Here is a 21,036-nt window from a genome sequence, read left to right on the forward strand (position 1 = left end):
CCAAACCGACTACAGAGCCCCCAAGAGCCATCCAACCTTCCAGGTGACTAGCCCTTGAGAAAAATTAAATTTTTACCTCATTAATCCCCCAGACACTCCCATTGACATGGGCATGAGTGTGAATGGGACCCTCCAGTTGCTCCCGCATCATGGGTATGCCTACAACTGGGGAATTTCTGAAGCAGTTATGTGCCTAGGAATCCGACTTTTGTGCCACTTTTTCAGGCCCAGGGCTTAGGTCACTACCTAGAACTCCATGACACTTCCAGAAATGAAAGATAACAACGGAATATTGATACAAATGTAATTACTTGAACAAGGACTTGACTAGACCCCTACTATCCATGACAAGCATTTCATCAAACATGTCACAAGGATGAAATCTACAGGTTTAAACAACAGATTCGAGCATAAGGGTCTCCTACTTATCTGAGAATCACTAAGAAGCATTGCACCTCATCATAATAACTGCATTACCATCTATTAAGTCACATATTCATTAATACATTCAATGATTAACCAAAACATGATGAGAGCCGTACATTTTCACTGTCATAAACTCATTCATAACCAACATATAACTAACAAAAATATCAAGGATATAACAACCATATAAGCCACATATAAACAAGTATATTTACCCATAAAATACCAAGGAGAAAGAGAGCTCTTATTGATGATTGCATAAGATGACTAGGTATGGGACTTCCACGAACCACTCGACCGTAGACTAGGTTGAACAAAATCTTTCTTTCAGCCTCTCACCCCCGTGCCATATTCGAAGCATGAATGTGGGATCTCATAAAATAAATCAATCAAAACCATCTAGGGCTACCAAAGGCCAAACCACCTCAACCCTCTACCAGTGACTCCACCTCACGGTCGTACATCGCTAACCATCACTAGATTGGTCTCTACCCAAGCTGTCCAGGGCTCTATAGCATTTGTTCTAACCATGGCTTCTAGGACTAGTAACTCAACCCACAAATGCTATTGGGTTTCAAGAGAATTTGTCCAACGAGGGCTTCTAGGACTAGTAATTGAACCCAAGATGTTACAAGGATTTTAGAGCATTTTTCCAACCAAGGCTTCTAAGAACTAGTAACTCAACCCACAACCAAAGGCACAAGAAATCCAACCAGAAAAAAGAAAGAAAGTAAACCCACAATGCCATGACTATCCAGGAAATGGAAAGGCTAGGAAAATCCACTGTCAATCCAAGCAAACCTCCATGCCAACAAAAAATCATAACCTAGAAACCACATGCATGTGCCATGCATGCCAAAACTAGTGAGGAAAACATACATGCAACTCGATACCTGCAAGCAAAACCTGTTGTAGCTACTGATGCCAATGTCCTCTTACGCTTTCTTGCTCTTCCTTTTCCTTCTTGCTCCAAAACTCCAAGTATGCCACACTCCTCCAAGAGTGCTCCAATAAAAATCTAAGTGTCTAAGAGTATGAGAGAAAGAGAATAGAGAGAGAGCTCCAAAACTGAACTAAAAAAGCCATGAATTGATCCTCAAAAGCCTTTTTATTGATGAGGCATATATTTTCTTCATTTTCCATTATTTTTCTTCATTTTCCTCCTCACATGCATCTAGTGACCTTTCACCTTCCTTTTCTCCTAATTTCCATTATTTTCATCAATAAAATGGAAATAAATGCCTCATGCCTTTCCAAAGCCTTTGCCATTTCCTTTGGAAATTTCCTTAGCCTTTAGTTAATCACAAGCGATCCCCATCACTATGTTTTGCCCAACATTCAACTTGGAATACATGTCCCATGACCAAGGTATTATTTTAACTTTATTTATTTTTTACATGGATTTTTGAACAGGGTTATTACAACTTTCCACTAGAACTACACAATGTGCAATGGAGGCAGGAAGGAATCAACTTTGGGTGCAGTGAGCGGGTGTAAGCAATAAATACTTGAGAGACTATGCCTCCGGCTTGCACAATGTGTTTGTGGAAGAGGCTTCCCTTAGGATGGTGAGTGCGTAGTTGTAAGAGGTAAGGGATGCATCCTTATTGGCTAAGAATGTGCAATGCATTCATCCAATCGACGAGAGTTTAAGTATGCAAAGTGTGAAGACAAGGGAAAGCCCAAAAAATGGATGAGTGTTGGATTAATGGAAAAGAGATAACACATGATATAAACAAGTTCCAAAACATATTCACAAACATGTATACCATCAAACACAAGCCAAGAGGATGCGCAATACTTAATATCCACATGCATACCTTGAAACGACAACAATGTGACACTTATTTCTGAGTGCGACAGTTGAAATGTAGCTTTGTGACACTTAAAATACAAGTTACAACACAAGTGTCAACTGTAAAGAGAAAGTGAGTTGAGCTATGGGAGAGTGTCTAGTGCATATTCTTCTGATATGTAAGTTCACTTATGCAGAAGAGTGTAATAGAGTTGCCTCTAGTGGTGCGCCAAAGTGCAACACATGTAGGAGTGAAACAATCAAAACCGACACTTGTTACAGTAAGAATAAGTGAAAAGAACACTTGTAAAAGATAAAGAAAGTGAAATCGACACATATGAAAGCTAAAGAAAGCAAAAATTACACTTGCGTAAATGAAAGAAAGTAAAAATGTCAGTCATGAAAGTGAAAGTGACACTTATGAAAGAAAAAGCGCGCGAAAGCGACAATTGAGAAAAATCATTGGGATGATGGTACATATGCAACTGAGAGTGAGAGAATGTTTCTTATGCTTCAAAGTGCACAAAGATCAGAAGTGAAAGAAAGCTATGAAAAGAGCTTCGAGTTAGACTCTTCATACAAGGAGAGCAAATAGGAGCGAGGTGGATGCCACTAAGAAGTGTGACAACTCTGACACTGATAATTTTATTCTCACTGTCAATTGGAATTGCACATTGACTATTAGCAGAGGCTGCGCAGGCACTGTCTTTATGAATTGTGCAGTCACTACCACCAAGGGTTGCACAATCATTATCATCAGGAGTTGCACAGTTACTACAACCATGCAATGTGTAGTCATTGTATCTAGGGACTGCACAAGGATTATTTCCAAATACTGCGCAAGACTATCTTTAAGGGTTGCGCAGTGCCTATCTTCAAAAGTATACATTGACTATTATGCTTGCTAGAAAGAGGTGCGCTTGTGATGCATCAAAAGCTAAGCATGTGTAAGCAAGTGACTTTGACATTTAGAATATCACAATAAGACTTAAGGACTTAGAAAAATATCAACCAATCATGAAGTGAACATGAAAAACTTGAGATGACAGATCATAATATCACAGGGAGGCTCCAAAATTTAGGATAAAGGAAAATTTTTGCAGGGTGTTTGTCATAACAACAACACTTGGTGACAAACTGGAAAAATACACCTTCTATGTTTTGGTATAGCTGTAGACATAGAGTCTAGTCTTTTAGAAAGTATTTACTCACCATGTGGATTACCTCAACTTCCCCATTTATCCCTGTTATAAGTATACTCTCTCCTATCCCCTTTCTCAGCTAAACACATTTACAAGGCCTACAATATCTCAATTGTTTCAGTCCGAGAGGAGGATAGTATATATTTGCGAGTTTAAGATGATCAAATTTTTAATTCCATCTCTAGTGTTCCTCCGCTACCAACAAGCTTGTTCAGTACCTCGATGTTGTCAGCGAGCCTGTTTAGTACCCTGGTGAAGTTTCTTGCTTTAACTATCTACATAGGAATCCTTTCTCTTCTTTCACACCTTATTTTATTTTCACTATGCTCATTGGAATTTTATCAACATTTATATCTCTAGAGCGGAAGAGGAATCCCGACTTGTTGAGAGAAAGAGAGGTTATTCCTTTAGAGACTATTATATACCTCTGAAATTCTATGCTCGCTCTAGTTTTCTTCTTTCCCTGACATATTACTCAATTGGATCCACATGTAGAACACCTTTAAATTATATTGTCGAGTCAAGGAATGAAGATCCTAAAATAAATACGGGCACCATGATTCTGCTCAAGGCTTTCCATTCAAATGGATTGTATTTTCCATTCAAACATCATTGACCTTAAAGATATCATACCTAAGCAAGAAAGAAGGATCAAAAGTTAACCAAGTGTTGCTCGTCATCACAATTTCCCTTTAAAAGCTTCGTAACATTGCTCTTTTGAGCCAAATGAGAGTAGTTTTCATGCACAATTTAATTAAAAAAAACGCGAAAGAAAGACACGGTATGACAAGAAAAACATAAGCAAGAGAATAAAGCAAATGCAAGATTAAGATGAAAGCATAGGAATGCATAAAGAAAGAAAACAAAAATGCAGGGTCAATGCAATACAAAAGAAAAACTAAAATGCGACTAGACCTACTCCTAACTTAACTCGCTAGAAGGCCAAGGCTAATTTAAGTGAAATTTCCATTGCAACCATCGAAGTTATTCCCAACCTGCAAGCACAAGGATATGAACAATTAGGAATAATATAGAATAATGTGTAAAAATAAAGATATGATCATGAATAACTTGTGCAAGAAATAGAAGGTCTTACCTACTGGGAAAAAGATGTGGCATAACAACTAATTTAGTCTATCTGCAACCTTACCTTTTCGATTATAAAAAAATCATGCAAACCTTGAAAGCTTCTCATGAATGTACCTTCATCCAAATTATCATTCTTAGCAAACATCACGAAAGATCAAAACTTATTATTTACGATAGTGCTTGCAAAGTAAGATGTTTCGATCCAATCATGGAATTTGAAAAAATCCTTTTGAAAACTCTGGAACTCTTGGGATGCTGAACTTTCAATTAGCGCATTTGAATCATGGGGAGAATCTTGCAAAGAAAAGATAACATGATCTCATTCAGAAACCTTGTTAAGATAATGAGGAACTGACATAACCATCCACAAAGGCTAAAATGCCTTGACTGCTTGACAAGTATTTAAACAATGAAATGATTAATCATAAAGATCAATGGGTTCAACAAGATCAATTGATGTACAACAACTATCGTCAGATATACTAGTGGGAAAATGATTATTTGAATGAAAATTGTTAGACCTAGTGTTATGATCAGATTGGTGGCTTGACATACATGATTCTTGATTCTAAATCAGTTCCCTTTGTGTCAAATTCCATACCAAAAGAATAATAAGAAAGCTTGGGGAATTAAAAATAATTGTTGGCCTTATAAATACGGGAAACCAATTAGAATAACAAGATGACAAAAGGTTAGAAGGATATGTCAAATCAAATCTCGTATCCATATCAACATGGGGATCTTGATCCACTAAATTATTCAAGCATTCAATGCTACTCAAAAAGATTGATTGGGCTAGAATGAAAATGATTAGCTTCACAACATTCACAATAAACATTAGGAGTTGATTGTTCACAAAAGCACTTAACACAAATGAATTATTCGGCCAATGATGATCTTTGTCTCAAGCCGAAAGGGTTGAGCTCCAAACTCTGCAAGGATGATGCGTTGAGGTATTGTTTGTTTGCATCTAATGATGCGGTGGAGAAGAAGAGTTTGGACTCTCTCAACTGAAGCCCAATCCGACTCAAGTAAAGACAGTCCCCAAATCTCTGAGCCATATAAAACAGTGGGACGAATCAAGGTGTCCATGAGGCTCATCTTGGACGAGATGTCCTGGAAGTGATGTCGAAAGCACTGTCTCTTGAGAAGGGCTAACTTGCTAAGGATCCATATCTTTTGTTGATCTGAGGCTGAAGCGTTGGTCGCAAACTGAAGCGGGGACCTGAGAATTGCACCCCAAGTACGTATACGTGATGGTGATCTCAACCTCCTCCCCTCTGAATAGAAAGTGAAGGTCCGAAGTTTTCTTAACCCCATTGAAGATCATAACCTTGGTTTTACCCAGGTTGACCGTCAACTGTCAAAGATCGCAAAACAGAGTTAAGGCATCCAATTGCCTTTGTAATCCTTCTAGAGATGAGGAGAGGAGGACCACGTCGTCAGCAAAGAGTAGAATAGATATCATGACCTAGTGAAGAAGGCAACCATCAGTGTCCTGAATATGCTCGTGTAGAAAAGCCTCCAACTCATCAATATAGATCCCAAACAGGGTAAGGGACAATGGACAAACCTGTTTAACCCCAAAAGTGCTTCGGATGAAATCAGACATCCCATGAACCATGCGAAGACGACCAAGGTCAGACTAATATAGGTGCATAATAGTTGTCAATAGGGTCACCAAGATGCCAATATCTTTGAGTCTCTGGAGTAAGGCTTCCCTCGAAACAGGGTCAAAAGCTTTCCGAAACTCTAGGAAACAACAGTCGACTTTCTAAGGAACAGTGAGCAAGATATAGGTAAAGCAAAGAATACAATGCAACTGATTTTTAATATTAGAAATAAATTGAGCGGTAAAATTTCTTAAGATTCACTCTACTCTGATCAGCTGCATTGTCTATTCTATTAAGTGTTCTCTAATATGTTAGCTTGTGCAGCCTTAATGTCAACTTTATGTTGTGGCCCTGCCTATAACTGTTTTTTATATGACGATATGAGTGGTAGTTATCAGCTCTATGCCCATGGTGGCTGTTTTTACGGCCCCTTTTCGTATAAAACGCTAGCAATATTTATTGTACATGTAAATAGAAAATGAAGCATTTCATTCCAAAAACAAATGAAGATTTCCAATGGATGAAAATCTCATTATTTTTCTTACCTTATCGTATTTTTCAAATTTATTATTTGCTGAATTATCTTCCTTGGGCATCAACCCTGAGTCATACTTTTACTTTTCCCATTGCTGAGAGATTGACTACGGTTGAAAATGAAGAAGAACATCCACAATTCCTTATCGACAATCATACGTGCATTCTCAACCCAACAAAACCAAAAACATAGCGGTCTGTGGAATGATTACCATCCAGTATTTGTCATTAACTCCATTATTTTTCTTTTCTTTCCTAATTTGCTCCGAAATCTATGATTTAATTAAACCCAACATCTGTTATGAAATTTCCATCAAGTTTCCAATAATTTCTCTTTTTAATTTGTTTCTAAAAATGAGAACCTAAGAACTCAAGTAGATTTGACGCTCTCACATGCATTCCTGAAATCCTCTATCATTTCAGGAATCCTTGATATGAATATAAGAGCACACGCATTCCTGCAATCATCTCTCCTTTCACGAACCTGTGCTATGCAAATAAGATTCAAGAACCCACTTTTTTTAAATGTCAAATATTAGTTTGGCTCAAATGTCAGAAGTTCAATTCCAGTGCAATACCCATAAGTCCGGTTTAACCAGTCATCTAGATCACGATCTACTCTAAGTTAATTTCATTCTACAAGTTCTTCAACGAAAATCTATAAAATGCGAAACCCTCATCTACCTCTTTCGCAAGAAGATTTGAGAAGAATTGCTCAGCCTGGGAAGACGAGATGTCACCTCGGTAATCCCGCCATATGAGAACCCGGCCCTTCATGTCTAAAATAAATATAGCAGATGCAGCACCTGCCATGGCCGGCAAAAAGAAATCCCCAAACCCCGAAATCCTTGAAGGTTTTAATCAAATTCCTGAGCTCGATGCCTGGTTTTGATTAAATTTTCTGCAGATTGCCCTAAAATTTGTTAATACCATTGGAGGTTTCTCCATTGCTGCATGGATTGTAGGAGACAAAATTTATCTAAAAGAATGCAGACATGCTTGTTCGCCAAAAGGTTCTCTTGCTGGAGATTATGACATGAAAGAATGGATTTAGTCAGAGCAAAATTATCAGTTTCTTTGAGGTGTGTAGGATTAACCATTCCAGGTGTGTAGGATTAACCATTCCAAAATGGGGATGGTGTCATTGACCAATGAAAGAGTTTGGTAAAAATAAGATGTTATTTGAAGGTGAAATCTTGATTTGGGTTTTTTAAACTGGTTTTTTCACTATATATATGGATTCAGCACCTGAAATACCCTAGGGCACTCAGATTGTGCATGGTTACCCATCAAGCTTGTGATTTCAATAAATTCCTGCCGGAATTTAGAGAAATTCGACCGGAGAAACCCACTAGAAAAGCTTACAAAAAGTCGCACGAAAGACAATTAGGTTACAAATTCAACTTAATGTGGGGTCTCCAATAAAAAGAGTATATTAAAGCTAGCATTTCGTGGAGAGCAAAGATTTTTATTGCTCAATTAAGAACTAACTTGCATCAACTTCAGTGTGAAATGGGACGGTGGAAGAGACCTAAAGAAGCTTAGGAAGAATGGGTGTGTACTTTTTGCAATCTTGGGCAGTGGAATCAGAAACGCATTTCATTTTGGAATGTGGTGCTTTCAGAGACATCAAGGACATTTATGGCAGTATGTTAGCATCAATTCATTGGCATTGTCTTTTCAATGAAGGGACTGTTAGAAGGTTGGGTCAACTCATCATCAATTTGAGTAAGAAAATGATTGAATTGCAAAAGGCAAAAAAATGTGGAGTTTGGTAGTCCCATAGACTATTTCTAGTCTTGTGGACATTAAAATATCATTCATTCATTCATATCAATTTCCTAAAGGTGTTTATAACTAATCATTCCCAAAATGGGGTTGGGTGTCCTAGAGAAATACGGATAGTGATCATGGCCACTCATGTAGTTGGGCGTCTTATAGAAATAGGGATAGTGATCATCACCATTCATCTTTATGATGGAGTTGGATATTATAAAGAAATAGGGTTGGGGACATTTATTACGAAAAATAAGATATAAGGAGTGGGTTCTTTTGTCTTTGTAGAATTTTGGTTTTTGCTAAGTAATGGAATACTAGTATACTTGGTTTACGAGCTATTGGATATACTTTGGTGTTATAGTGACACTCACTAAGTTTGATCTTGAGCCTCCCCTAGATTACTCCAACCATGATTATTTTAAAAAAATGATATTTATCATTTATGTAGTGGTTTAAATAATTGATTAACTTGGTTTATTGTGATGAGATTTAAGGGGTAACAATTTTTTGACATGGTTATTGGTGGACATTTTTTTGAACATTTCAGCACTTATCAAGTCATAAGTTTTTGTTAGTTTTGCTTTACAATTTTTTGTTGATTACTCGATATAAGTTCTCCAGCCAAGTATGGTAGAGATCTTGCAATGTTCTGTTAAACATCTCGGCTCAGTTAAATTAAATAAAAATAAAATTAATAATTATAATGGCACATTCTAACTTATATAGATGAAATGACTTTTTTCAGAGCATTTTTTCTAGTTAATCTTAACCAAAATCCGGCAAGATTTTTAGAAACTCAAGTTTAAGTTGTTTAATTTGTAGAATTCGAGTGCCCCAAGTGTTTTTCAAGGTACTAAATCCAATTATGCATTCAAAATTGTATTTTATACAACAAAAAATCACAATCTTGGTTGAAATTGTATTGTTGGATTCAGGTGAAAAAGGTTATTTTGTCTATAAATTATACTACGTCTAATCATAAATATTAATAAAACATTTTGACTCAGTGAAATTGCATATAAACAAACAAACAAACAAAAATAAAAAAATTATAATTATAATTAATTACAATTAATAATTAAATCAATATAGATTGATTTGAACTCCCAATCTACAAGTGTCAAGAGGATCAAATCTTTTGAGGTCAAACATTTTTTAAAGTGAAAAAAAAATTGAGCTTTCTCAACTTTTGATAAATCTAAAGTTAAAATAAATATAGATTGATTTATATATAATGGTTAAAATTCAGTTTAAATAGTTATTAAAATTTGTTTATTAAAATGTTTATTATTTAGTGAAAGTTCATATTTTATTTTATAAATAAATAATTTTAAATAATGTGTTTTTTTCTTAAATAATAATTATACAATCTATATTATATAAATAGTAGTGAATTGATCACTATGTTCATTATTAATTAACTATTAAGTTATCATAGCCTTTGTAACCTTCAATTAAAAAATGAAAATTGATTTTGTTACTTTCAATTTTGTCAACTTCAATTAAATATTGTTTTAAAAAACCTTTAGAAATTCTAAATTTAAATATTTTTTACCTATTAAATATCATATACATTATTAATATTTCATTTTGTTATCAAAATGATAATAATCATCATAAATAACACAACAACATCTCGGGCAATTTGCACTTGGATAATTTATAAAAGAATATTAATAAGATAACATTAATAGTATCACATTTACATTTGCAAATGAAATTAATTAAAAAAATTTAAACAATGGTAAGATGTAAATGAATTTGATATTGCATGATAATATGAGAATGAGGTTGTTAAGTCCTACTAGCACAATCGTTTGAGGATGAGTCTCGTTAGCAAGGCGACTCAAGATCGAATCTCACGGGGGGTGGTTGTTCCCTGTGTTAGGGGGCGAGATATGCTAAAAAATTCAATCAGCTAAGAGTTGGTGTGGCCTAGGTTGGGTGCGATCCTCGGGTGACTTTGACGACTTAGATGCCCCTGTGTCACGCACATGAGTTGTGTGGGCGACGTGCGACGAGTTGGGGTGACACGCCCTCGGTTAAACACGACGAGCTGGTGTGCGACGAGTCAGTGAGCAGGTGAGTCAGTTGCGATGATGGGACGAGTTGGGCGGCTAGTTAAACACGCCCGAGACACGAATTGCGATGAGCCAACAGAGAGTCGAAAAACCGAAGAGATGAAAATTTGGCTAAGTATGGAGATTTGCGATGGTGAGCTTATACGGTGCGCGGTTGAGCAAGTGGACCCAACGCGGCGACGAGATGGGCAAGCCAACATGAAGTTGGGGCATGGTTGGAGGAGAAGGCATGAGTTCAAGTTCAAACATTCCAAGTGCGAGTTCAAGTGATTGTGGACGAGCCAAGGGAAGGGCGAACAAAGTAGGGCGAGGTGCAAGCAGCTCTAGATCGAAGCACCAAGCTGAGGAAGAAACAAAATGCAATTTGAGTGGACAGGTCGCAGGCGGGGCATGTCTGCCCAATAGGCGAACCGGGTAGGGCGTCGCTGCATGAAGGGGCAAGTTTACCCAACCGACGACCCGTGGAGGGCGTCGCTGTACGACGAGGGCGACCCTGCCTGAAATGACGAGTCATTGTAGTTGGACTGCAGTAAGGCTAGTTTGAGGTGTGGGTGAATTGTCGAAGAGTTGGTGTGAGTTGCGAACAGGCGCCAAAATGGCGACACGCTGTGAATGAAGTGTTGAGCTACAAGAACTGGTTTGTGCGATGAACAAGTGCGGAGGGCGACCTAGGTAGGGGGCCTATGGCTGATGAGTTGGGCGACCCGACCTGATAGGGGTGGGCGCTCCTGAACGACAGTTGGGCACTGTTGAACGATGCAAGCCGAAATGTGATGTTTTGACAGAATTGTTGAGTGGAAAGTTGGGGTTCCTTCACAAAGGTTGTACTTGTATATTTATTTATAAAATATTATTATTATCATTGTTAGGAAGACTCTAACTAGGGAGTTGCCCCTCCCATAAAAGATTGTATCCATTGTGCATATGTTTATAAATGATAATGATGATGAATGTATTTCCATTGTGTTAAAAATATGAATGCTTAGTATTGGTGAAAATAAATTGGGTAGCAGTGCCGCACCTGCCTATGTGCGGTTGAAATACTACCGCCAAGATAGGGGCGTGACAGTTGGTATCAGAGGCCTTGATTTTCCGCAGGGCTTTGTTGAAGATTTGAAGAGAATTTGATCCCATTATCACTTCGTGACAACAAGGCTTTGTTGAAGATTTGAAGAGAAGTTGATCCCATTATCACTTCGTGACAAGTGGTGTCAAAGGCCTGATTCAGAGAACGAGTTGAAGTTAATCTCATTGCACTTTGTGACAAGGATCAGAGGCTTGATTCAGAGAATCGAGGTTTGCAGATTGAAGTGTTACTACTACACTTCGTGACAGGTTTAGCAGGGGTGAAGCATTGTGCTTGGGCCAAGCTGAATGACGAGACATGGCAAGTTGGGAAGAATGCCAAGGGAGGCTCTTGTTGACCTTATATAGGTTGAAGCTGATGAAAGAAGAGAACCCATGGATTCGAGATGAACTTGAAGTCTTGGAAAGGAATGTTGAAGACAAACTTCTTCGACTTGGTTGGGCAATGGAGCAGGATGTAGTTGCAGATTGCAATGATGAAGAAGAGGAAGTCGTGATGTATGAAGATGTTGCAGATGTGACAATGATGGAGGAAGAACTTGAGGCACTTCCAATTGCTCAAGTTGGACCAGGATCGTACATTTTGTAGACATTGATGGATGAGGATACTCACATGGAGGAGCCTCATGATGAAGTAAGTATTCCTATTATAACTTGTGTTTCATTGGAACTTTTGAAGGATGGGTCATATGCAGTGAAGGGCAAATTCATCTTGTCAATGCAATGGACAACCTTACCATGGATGTCTACGATGAGACCTTATACGGAGAAGCAAGGACCATTGACTGTTGCAGAGCTTGTTGGGGTTGTTTGTGACCTTATGGCATAGGGTGCAAATGCCCGTGACAAGGGAGGAATGTGATGATCATTGCGGAGGATGGGTCATGTTTTAGCCATATTGAGAATTGGCTAAGTGCCCGACATGACTCATGGACAGATTGGAGAAGGGCACACACTTGGTTTTAATGATACTTGGGTGGACTTCTTCATGGCCGAGACCAAGAGGCAGTCTTGATGGACCTTTAGTGGGGGAGCTATGATGGAAGGGACTTATATGACTTGATGATATATATGGTTTGGGTGACCGAGGTCACTAGACCTAATTGAGGACTTTGATGAGATGACCGATGTTGTGATGGGCCTACTTAGTTGGACAACATGGGCAGCTTGAGTCATGGACATCGAGTTGGATAGATGGAGCATGGCAGCCACTATGCAAGGACATTGTGTAGGTGCACTTGTAGATATGTCACTTATGGGCATCCAATGGGGAGTGCCAAGGCAGTGATGTTGTGCAGATGGATTTGTTGGTGTGACATGGATACATTTTACTTATGAGCCAATGGAGAGGTTGTGCACTTTTGTACAATAAGGTCATGGAATGGTTAGATTTGTGAGCAGTCTATGACAGCATTACTACTACATGGAAAGTTGAGGCATCTTGCAGGGACCTTTCAGACCGAGACATGTATGCTTACTGAGATGTTGGATGGAGATGATTCATGGAGCTCATGATGACATGAGATAGTTTTAGCCATTAGGGACTTCATATTATAGTGGGCTTGGAGGATCTAATGCATTGAGGAGCTGAGGTCAATGACTTTGATGCAGTATGGGGTGCATACTTTTGAGCACGTTTATGGGTGTGCTTGGGAGAGTGACTTGATGTGGAGGACTGAGATGAGACACTTGGAGTTGATGGAGTTGCAGCGATGGTGATGCCTTGGTGGCAACACTTGGGCATGTGTTGAGCCGAGCCTTGACCATTTTTGAAACATGGTGGCTGATTGGTTTCTGACTAGAGGCAACACATGGATGATGAGACAGGTGTATACTTGTTTCTTTGGCAGACTTGAGGGATGACACATTACAGATATGATGGAGGTTGCTTCATGGACCTGGATGTGGCACATTGAGAGTCGATTTGATGAGAGGACCTCTTCATTTCGAGGAGGTGGATCTTACACATATATGGATGATGATGGTTGGGATAGATGCAACAAATTGACATGCAACACATTGACACCAACGTCATGGACATCATGTTGCGGATGAGATGGGTATTACTTCATGGACCTGGGCATGGATTACTTGCATTTTCATGGAGATGGGATCGATTCTTGATCGAGTTGATGTTGTGACAAGATGCTGAGAGAAACATCCGATGATGGCATGAGGAGGTGCATTTTCATGGTTTGAGCATGACAGTTGGACTGATCACCCGACTAGTTCAAGTCATGGAGGCTAGCAGTGTACTAAGATATGTTTGAGTTGGGTTGGAGTATCATGGCAGTAGTTCACATGATGACGATACATGATGGGGTCGACACGATATATGTTGCAGTGAGCATGTAGCTTGAGTTGGAGGGACCAACCTTCCACGGTGGGGCAACATGTGGATTTGCGACAGATGTGGTTGATGATCATGGATTGAGGAGACTTTCCTATTCATGGAGAAATGAACCCTTATAGTTTGTGCGATGGCAGAGTAGGGTTGGGCGGCATGGACATTTTGGATGTTGGAGCTAGCGACACTTTGCGATGTCATATGATGGTGTTGTCGAGGACGACAACCGTTTAGAGTGGGGGAGTATGTCACGCCCATGAGTCGTGCGGGCAACGTGTGACGAGTTGGGGTGACGCACCCTCGGTTAAACGCGACGAGATGGCATGCGACGAGTTGGGGCGACACGCCCTCGGTTAAACATGATGAGCTGGCGTGCGACGAGTTGGTGAGCAGGCGAGTCGGTTGCGACAAAATTTTGTGACGATGGGACGAGTTAGTGTGCGACGAGTTGGGCAGTCAGTTAAATGCGCCCAAGACACGAGTTGCGACGAGCCAACGGAGAGTTGAAAAACCGAAGAGACAAAAAATTGGCTAAGTATGGAGATTTGCGATGGTGAGCTTATATGGTGCACGGTTGGTCAAGTGGACCAGGTGGGGCGACGAGATGGGCGAGCCGACGTGAAGTTGGGGCATGGTTGGTCGAGTTGAGAGGTCGGCTTGGGCAGGCCAACCCACATTACATCCATGGCAGAGGCATATATATGAAGGGTGCATGGGTGGAGGAGAAGTCATGAAATTCAAACATTCCAAGTGCGTGTTCAAGTGATGGTGGACGAGCCAAGGGAAGGGTGGACGAAGTAGGGCGAGGTGCAGGCATCTCTAGATTGAAGCACCGAGCCGAGGAAGAAACAAAATGCAGTTCGGGTGGACAGGTCATAGGCGGGGCACGTCTGCCCGGTGGGCAAACCAGGTAGGGTATCGCTGCACAGAGGGGCACGTCTGCCTGGCGTGCGACCCGCAGAGGGCATCACTACACGACAAGGGTGACCCTGCCCGAAACGACGAGTTGCTTTGGTTGGACTGTGATAAGACCGGTCTGAGGTGCGGGTGAAGTGCCGAAGGGTTGGTGTGAGTTGCGGATAGGGCCAGAAGGGCGACACGCCGTGAACGAAGCATCAAGCTATAGGAACCGGTTTGTGTGATGAACAAGTGCAGAGGGCGACCCGGGTAGGGTGCCTCTGCCCGACGAGTTGGGTGACCCGACCTGGAAGGGGTGGGCGCTCCTCAATGACAGTTGGGCACTGCTGAATGATGCAAGCCGAAATGTGATGTTTTGACAGAATTGTTGAGAGGAAAGTTGGGGTTCCTTCATAAAGGTTGTACTTGTATATTTATTTGTAAGAGATTATTATTATCATTGTTGGGCAAACTCTAACCAGGGAGTTGCCGCTCCCATTAAAGATTGTATCTGTTGTCCATTTGTTTATAAATAATAATGATGATGATTGTATTTCCGATGTGTTAAAAAAATGAATGCTTAGTAAAAAGTGAAAAATAATCTAAGTATTGAATGTTAGGCGTAGTCCGTACTTGAGAGTATTGGTGAAAAGAAATCGGGTAGCGGTGCCGCACTTGCCTATGTGCGGTTGAAAGACTACCGCTAGGATAGGGGCGTGACATCTTGGGTCGCCGCTCTTCAAGCCATAGGTCAAGCCTAGAAGATCACAGACAACTTGACATATATATATATATATATATATATATATATATATATATATATATATATATGAAAATGAGGTTGCTAATTTTTTTTAATTAAATTTTAATTTAAATGTATCTCACAAATATGCAACGTCGCTGTAAATTTAAGTGTAATATATAATGTTGATGCTTAGTACCAGTCTCTTATAAAAAAGCAATTGATACAAATATAGAATACAAGGTTTTTAGGAAAAAAAATAATTATTTATGAAATTATATTCCAAAAACTTATTATACATTGTAATTGGATTAGAAAATTGAAATGACTTCCTAGAACTTAGAAGCCTACCACGCTTCAGACTTCCCTGGTAAGCAAGTCGTAAAAAATTCCTAAACACTTCTTATTTATTAGAACTAATATATAACTTAACCAATTATACTATCCTAATTTTTTTTATTTTTTTTTAATTATGTGTTTCCACTTAAATCATTTTTTATATATTATTGTCTTTAATTAAATCTAGTGGCTAGAAACCTACCACGCTTTAGGCTTTCCCCTATAAGCAAGTGGTAAGAAATTCCTAAGCACTTAGGCTTTCCCCTATAAGCAAGTGGTAAGAAATTCCTAAGCACTTGGTAAGAAATTCCTAACCACTTCTTATTTATTGGAACTAATATATAACTTAACAAATTATGCCATCCTGTAAAAAAAATATTTTTTATGTGTTGCCATCTTATAAAAAAAATATTTTTTTATGTGTATCAACTTAAATCATTTTTTATATGTTATTGTCTTTAATTAAATTTTATGAAAAAAATTATTTCAAATATTAAAAATTTAACTACCATTTAAAAATAAATATTAAAGATAATTATAATTTTATTTTATTTTATTTATTTTATCTTAGATAAAAACAAGAAAATAAATTTTAAGTAAGAATAAAATAATATTATATTATAAATTAAGTTCATTAATATTTATTTAATCATATTCAACCTTGAAAAATCTAAAACTTTACACCATTAATATATTATTATTGTTATTCAATTATTATCATTATCTAATTTTAAGGTCACGGCCAAGCCAGACACCAAATTGGTATATGAGACCCCCTTGTTTGTGGGACAAGGGATCCACCTCCGCACAACTATTTAACTGCTAAGCCTATGAAAGCATACATACTCTACCCCCTCTATATATAATGGTACAATGTAATAAAAGAGTTAGTATAGATTATTATGATTATGGTAAATGTTAATTTTATATATTTTTTTCAAATTTATATTTTATATTTATTTCTACACCTAACAATTCAAAAATAAACCCCATAAAAATGGTTTAATCACTAATTTTAACCAATCAAAAATAAAAATTTTAATTTCCAAATTTTAATCAAATTTTTGAAAATTCATTTTAATATAATATTTTTTAATAAACTATAGAAATTTTTACAAAACAAAAAGTCAAAAAAATTCACCAAAAACCAATTACAATATAAACATGTCTGGACGGGTATAATAAATTCATGTCCTAGTGATACTCACTTAATTTGCAATACAAAATCATAACACATTTATAACAATTAATTAATGCAATATTGTGAGTAATGGTAAGGTCGATCAAACCATTAAAAGTGTATTGACTTTCAAGTTTTAAACACATAGAGAGAGGAGTGGTGAAAATGATGCAACTTTATTGATGTTATTATCCTTATGACAACTTAACATGAGAGTACATTCACTTTTTGTTTAATAATATGCATTCTTTCCTTAAAATTTTGAAATCTGAAATCTTTAACTGATAAATTAAATGTTATTTATATTTGCTACTCGTCATTGAAACTTTTTTGGAAAACAAATAAGATATATTTTGGTAACAATTTCTAGTTGACAAGGTTTTCGGTCTTATGGGCTTCTACGGAAGACCCTCGGAAGATTAAAAAAGTTTTTTTTATGCATGAGGTATATGCATAGCAATGAATAATAAGGTAGAATCTTTGATATTGTTTCAAGGCCTTTGCATACTAACGGTAAGAAATGTTGGGGAGATTACAGTGACAAGAATTCTTTCTCATCATAGATGCATTAAGAAGCAGTAGAGAGATTTCCTCACTAGTGATTACTATAATCAATGATCACACCAAAAACCTTTCTTAGAAGCGTAAATCCACTTTGTCCAAGTTATGAAAATCAACACTTTAAGTATTGATCAAATGTCAAATAAAAGCTCCTCATTGGAAGAAGGGAATCTTCTCACATAAGAAGTGGAGCAAGTGAGATTCATCACCCAAACCATGATTCCTCTCTCACAAGTTAACAACATTAAGGCTAGATTTGTCTTCATCAAAAATAAAATGCAAAGGGAATCCCCCCTTCCCTCCCTTGTTAAGTCAAACAAATTTCAGTGGGTGGGAGTATTAACTCCCCTCCAAGCTATCCTAGAAGATTCAATGACCACATCCTTGATGGTTGGTGACAAAGGCTCAATGTATCTCCCCTTAATGATTGTCCTAATCACTCTCTAATGACATTCCCCTCGCTCATATTGCTCTTACTTGCTAGCTTAATATATTCATGTCTTTCCTAAAGAGATATTGATTTAACTTTGGTTTCACCATATTAGCATTGCCATGATAATGTGATGTTGAATTTCACAACTCTTCATAGATTTAAAATATGCATTTAATCTTATATAAACTAGTAATCTATTTGACAACCATAACAATTATATCTTAGCATATAATACTTGTGACCCTCAAATGAAAAATTTATACTCCTTGCTCATCTTATGTTTGCACAACCGAGGTCCGAAAATTCAAGAAGGGGTGTTGCTCAAGTTAATAGAAAGCTCTAAATGATGGTCCATTAGTTTGCATTATAACATTGTTGTTCAAGTGATTGTGCTTCTTAAATCACATTGACTTCCTTCAATCTTGAATGCTTCATACATGTATTTGTAACATTGCTCTTGGAAACTACATACATATAAAGTGTAAATGCATGCATGCATGTGTAAATATTGTATCACATTTACATAATTTCAACTAGTTAAAAATGGCCTCTTTTGTCTTGTTTAAGGAAAGTTATTTCAATCTTGTTACGTTTAGAGTCATAGGAAGATAGTTTTATTGGTGGAAGTGGTAAAGTGTTCTAGCCTCCATTCGAGTTTGATTCCTCAAAAAATTGGTTGGTGGCTCCTGCAAGTGATTGTTGATTAGAATAGTCATTATACCTATTAAGTCAAACTATGTAGTAAAAAAAATGGAACACATGGAAACATCAACTTTTTTTCAATACAACTAATAATCATACTTTTTTAAAGAACATTTTTTTTTTTTTTTAATTTCCTTTTATTATTTTCAAAATATCAAATTATTGTTTTATTTTACCTATTCATATTATCAATTAAAAAATCATTTTTTATATTATTAGCATTTTTATAGTATTAACATTGACATCAAAGCAACAACTTGTAATTATAATGATAATTACAATGATACAAAATCAAACTATGTTTCATGTTGTAATTACAATGATACAAAACCAAACGTGTTTTAAAGAAATTGGAAAAGTTCCACTAAGATCACAATGTCAAATTTAAAACTCTGATATTATGATAAGCCTTGAGTGATTAATGCGTGATCTTATGACAAATCTTGAGTGATTAACTAAATCACGAGTTAATAATCATTGAAACTTCATAAGAGGAGTTGAAAATAGGGAATGTTTCAAGTATAGAGACCATGATACCGTGAGAGAAGGTTTCAACACTCTAACAATGATATCAATTTGAGGGGAGACCAATTAAGGGGCCCCTTAAATGTGTTTTAATTAAATTGTCAAACAAGAGCTAGAAAGTGAAGTTCTTAAAGATAAAATGATAGGTTTTAGATAAAATACAACTTAAATTGGTAGAATTTTAATGGGAAATTTCCTTCAAGGAGTTTGTGATTTATAAGGTGGACACAAATTCTTTAACAAAGAAATCCGAACTTTTATGTAAAGGCTTGGACTTGTTGAATTAAGAAGCTATGACTAACTTTATAATGACACTCTTTAAAGGGTTTATTCATGGGAATACAATCTATAAAGTGAAGTTCTTAAAGATAAAATGACGAGGTTTTAGATAACCAATAACTTAAATTAGTATATTTTTAATGAGAGGTTTCCTTTAAGGAGTTTCTGATTTATAAGGAGGTTTAAAGCTAAAAGGCGTTGAGATACCTAGAACACAATTTTTTTAACAAACTAATACCAACATTTTATAGTAAAGGGATCCCAAATTTTGATAGTAAAGGGTAAGTTAAAGGCTTGGACTTAATTGAATGAAGAAGATATCACTAACTTTACAATGACATTTCTTAAGGGGTTTACTCAAGAATTAGGGAATACAATCTATTTATTGTAAGGTGTGTTATTGTTTTTAATAATTTTAAAATATTTTTTTTAATATATATTTATAATAAATTTGTTAAAAAATATTTTAAAAGTTTAGTATGTCAATTTGGTCTAGTTTGGGTGGTTGAGAGGAGTCTTATCCTCCCCACTCAAGTTCCATTCTGTGACACATTGAGCTCTTTAGTATATTGTTGTAACAACTTTGAGCCTTGTTGTTCACCTAGAAGAGAGAAAATTGAACTTAAAAAATTCAACACAATTACGTTCTATCTCTAAATGCATCACCTTTATTGTGCAAATAAACTTATATCTATCAGTTATCTTATATGTAAATTCATGTGTTTTGGGTTAATGTTTGTTTTTTAGTTATTTGATACTTTGGACATAGTCATTTATGGGAATTTGGGTTATAACTTAGAGTTTTGGTCACCCTTTTGTATAAAAGGGTGATTCCTCCTCTCTTTTGTATCATCATTTTATTATTAGCAAATGAAACCATGTTACTTATTTGAATCTTATTTTTGAAGACGTTTTCCTTCATCATTTAGGAATTTCAAATGCATTCTAAATTATTTTAATCCTTTATCATAATTTGTCTTTGTATTTTCCATTATCAATATTTAGTATAGTAGCAATGCCCATTTTGATCACATGGACATTACAAGTTTTCTGCAAAGATAAAAGCATTATATTTCATTGCAAAAACAAAGGTACATCAGGAGAACAAGCCTAAAGATGGTCGTAAAAAAAGTCTAGAACATATAGTAGCATCATCGCCTTGATTCTTGAACATTTGCAGAGAGAAGAATAAGGGAAATACATTGATATCAAAACATCAAAGTCGCCAGCATCGCCAACAGAGAGAGGAAACAACTAGAAAGAGCCATAGAAATACCAAAGCAGATGTCGAACATCATGCCCATAATTCTGATACCAACACCAAAATGATGACTAACAAAAGAGGAAACAACCTTCACTAACAGAGAAGCCCATAGAACTTGTAGAACATTGAGCCATAGAGAAAAATGAAACAACCCATAAAATC

The sequence above is a fragment of the Pinus tabuliformis genome, chromosome J, assembly GCF_031772625.1.
Source record: "Pinus tabuliformis cultivar Carrire ecotype Pingquan chromosome J, CPIR1, whole genome shotgun sequence".
NCBI classification, from domain to species: domain Eukaryota; kingdom Viridiplantae; phylum Streptophyta; class Pinopsida; order Pinales; family Pinaceae; genus Pinus; species Pinus tabuliformis.